This window comes from Myotis davidii, unplaced genomic scaffold, assembly GCF_000327345.1.
Source record: "Myotis davidii unplaced genomic scaffold, ASM32734v1 scaffold496, whole genome shotgun sequence".
Lineage (NCBI taxonomy): Eukaryota > Metazoa > Chordata > Mammalia > Chiroptera > Vespertilionidae > Myotis > Myotis davidii.
The window spans coordinates 8036723-8040364 of record NW_006289398.1 but is presented as its reverse complement, the minus strand read 5'-3'; the positions used below and the strand labels follow the sequence as shown (position 1 = coordinate 8040364).

General features: G+C 51.8%; 1 long non-coding RNA gene across 1 annotated transcript; it reads left to right on the top strand.

The window, feature by feature from the left end:
• Window positions 1-80: 80 nt before the first annotated feature.
• On the top strand, window positions 81-2897 carry LOC107182791. The gene is made up of 2 exons (XR_001513522.1): window positions 81-166; window positions 1520-2897. It is a non-coding gene; the product is annotated as an uncharacterized LOC107182791 (long non-coding RNA).
• Window positions 2898-3642: the final 745 nt, after the last annotated feature.

Sequence of the window (3642 nt, the reverse complement as noted above, 5' to 3'; positions counted from 1 at the left end):
AGCAGATTCTCTATCCTGCCAGCACTCTTGTCAGTGCTCTAGGCTGTTAAAAAAGGAATGGGAATGTGTTACAGTGTGGGCAGGGATGTCGTTCTGAGATAAGGACAGACCTGGAGCTGTTCGTGGAAGCCTTTCTTTGAAAGTTTTTCATCCTTTGAGAATCCTGGTGAGTAAGTGCTATGAAATCAAGGCCCTGTCGTGGGCAGTCACTGCAGTATTTCAGCTTGGACGCAGTAGGCCCGCGGCAGGAGGTAAACTCTGCGGCAGCTGGTGGAAGTGGCTGGTCAAAGGCGATGTCTGCCTCCCGCCTGTGGACAGTAGGGGTTTCCTGGGCTGCTGGGCTCAACTGTGTTAGTCGGGTCCTACTCAGTGTGATGGGAAGTCACTGGAGGGTCGTAGGCAGGGTGACGTGGCACATTTCTCACGTCTCTAGGTCCCTTCTGGGCCGGTGGGAACGGAGTGCTGTTCACCTGTCTGCTCAGGACACACGGGCAGACAGTCCTGGGGTTTCCCTTGGAGCTTAGTTGACACCAACAAATTGTACCCAGTGACTCAGGTCGAGCAGTTGGGTTACAGTCATCCCGCCGTTCCTTCCTTTAGAGCAGGGGTGGGGAACGCAGGCCCTTGGGCCGTGGAAGGCCCCAGAAATCACGTGGTCTGGCCACCAGGGCATTGGGGTGAGTTAATTAAGTGTTTGACCCACCGCAGCAGCTAAGTGTTAAGTTGATAGTTTTGTATGACCCGAGATGCTATAAATATCCATATGGCTCTTGGCAGAAGAAAGGTTCCCACCCCTGATTCAAAAGAGCAGGAGGGACCCTCTCCTCGTGCCCACGCGTGGGCCCTCCGACCTCCGCGGCTGCCTGGGCGTCGGTGCCCGGCTCTGCCAGGTGCTCCTCCGGCTGCACCACTGTCCCTGCGTTTTCCGTTGCTGAGGTCTGTGACGCCGTTCCTTCTTCCTGCCCGGGGCTGACGGCCACATCCTGGCACTGACGTTCCTTCATATTCTTTCAGCTGAGCCGCAGGGAGGCCCGAGCTGTGTCTTAGGAGGGAAATGTGCAGCTGTAAACTCCTCTGTGGGAGAGAAAGACAGACCCACTCCTGGTGTCGTTTCCCTCTTTGTACATCTATTTATTCAGTTTGGAGTGTTAAGCAGGTGAAAACAGCTGTGTTTGACCTGTTGGAAAATGGTCAGATGCAAATAATTTTTTAAATAAATGTTTTTATTTAAAAAAAATGTTTTTATTGATTTCAGAGAAAGGAAGGGAGAGAGAGAGAGAAACATGGATGAGAGAGAAACATGATTGGCTGCCTCCTGCATACCCTCTACTGGGGACTGAGCCCGAAACCCAGGCTTGTGTCCAGACTGGGAATTGAACCAGACCTCCTGGTGCTCAACCAGCTTAGTCATGCTGGCCGGGAAGATGCAAATAGTTTGTGTCAACAAAAAATTGGGGGAGGAAATGTCAATATTGAAAATGAAAAATACTTTTTCCATCATGCAATGTTTTCTCTTTAGATATTAAAATCCCATGTCAGTGTAATATTCATGCTAATAACAGGCTGACGGAAATGACAAAGATACAAAATGGAGTTGTCTTGTGTTCATGAAAGGGTGCAGAGGAAATACCGTAACTGCTGGCTGCCCAGAGCACGTCCCACCTACAGGAACCGCTCACAGTGACACGTCACGCCCACGGAGCAACCGGCGCTCAGAGCAATGTGTCTTCGAGGTCTCAGCCATGTTCGCCGCAGGGAGGTGGCAGGGGTATGTTTTAGATCCGGACACTCAACTCACATAGTTGACTACAAACTGTTAAAATGTCTGAGGTTGACTAACACACCTTCAGAGGCAGGAGGGACAGAAGATGGGCTGAGCGGGAGGCGAGAGGATCAGTGGGCCGTGTCTACGCTGCCTCTGCAGGAGTTTATAGCAGAAGGTCTGGCGTGTGGCCTGAACAGCCTCCTGTGGTAAGGTTTGCCCACGGCCTATAGCAAGGGCTCCTGCAGAAAGGGCTGAGGACACAGACCTGCGGCCAGACCTCCGCGGTGTGAGCGGGTGGCAGCCCTGCGCCGGCTGGTGATCCTGGACGCGTCACCTGCACGTCTGTGCTTCGGTTTCCCACGACGCACGAGATCCTGGTGACACCCTCGCTCAGGGTTGTCACGAGCGTGCAATATGGAAACGCGCGTGTGTAGGACAGTCTCGTCCGACTGAATACTCCCTGGTGGCTTCTCACGGGTTTGCCCTCAGGAAGGATGAGCAGCTCAGCTGGAAGCCCCGTGTGGCAGGAAAAGACCTCCGTCACCTGCCAGCAGGAGGCTCTTCCCCTGGGGTTTCAGAGGAAGGAAAAGCGTGGGCCTGGTTTTACAATCCTGTTTGTGATTTTCACAATAAATGGTGTTTCAGCCATGATCACAGCAAATGGACTCTCCCTTGTTGTCCAGCTCTAGGAGCGTTCATTCACGCCTGGAGCTGTAGCCACCCCCACAACCAGGGAGCGAACCGTGGCATCTCCACACAAGCGCCTCCTCCCCCCCAGGCCCTGGTCTGTCTCCATCGCGTCGTGTGGACTTTCTGAGACGCTGTGTCAATGGAATCACGTGTGATGTCACCTCTTGAGAGCGACTCCTTGTCCTCAGCTCAGAGGCTAAGGGTCACCCAGGGTCTGCACCTACCAACCACGTGCCCCTGTTCACCACTGGGCAGTCCACGTGCCAGCTTGCTTATCTCTCACTGCTCAGGGATTGGAGGAGGGAGCTGTTAGAAATGCCTGTACACGTATGACTGAGAGTTCAGCAGAGACGCCAATGATATAAAACCACGTTAAATTCACGCACATTTTCAGTAGGAAAACTTAATAAAAACGTGGTTTGCTGATATTTTTCTTCCTTAACTTAAAGGAGATATGTGTGTGTCCTTTTTGAGTTGTTGCTATTTGTCTTTTCTATCCCAAGCGTAACTTGTATCCGGGCCTTCCCAAGGCCTAACGTCCTGGAATTCCGACCGCCATGCCTGTCTCCTGGGATTGACAAGGCCTCTTCCTCTTTCCGTCTGAGAGCAAGGCTATTGCTAGTGGTCTCGCCAGGACCATGGAAATAACCTACAAAAACAGCTTCGACCAAGGTGATTGCCCATGTCTTTGCTGAGAGTTGAGAAATAACGCAGAGCTGCCCCCGTGGTAGGAAATTAGAACTGAATATGACAACAAGTGCAAATAGGCGTGTTTTTTCCTGTTGGGCTAAATAAAGCTGCTGTGTTTCTCGAGTGTTTCCTATAACCTGGAGGTCAGTTCGCCAACGCAGCACTGTCCTCGAATTTGCTGGCCAGGCAGTTCCATCGTGTTTACTCTTCTGTAAAAGAAAATTATCACAAATTGTTTCATTCCCTTGGAACATTTTCTCTGGAAAATGAAGCCAACAGTTAATGGATTTTCCTTCAAAACAGAATCGACCAGTGTGTATCTAAAAGCAGCAGGGCCCTGGCTGGTGTGTCTCCGTCAAGCATCATCCCAGGCACCAAAAGGTCGTGGGTTTGATTCCTGGTCGGGACACAGGCCCCGGATGTGGGTCTGTCTCCTGTCGGACCAAACACAGAGGAGGCAGCCGATGGATGTTTCTCTCTCACATCCACTGTTTCTC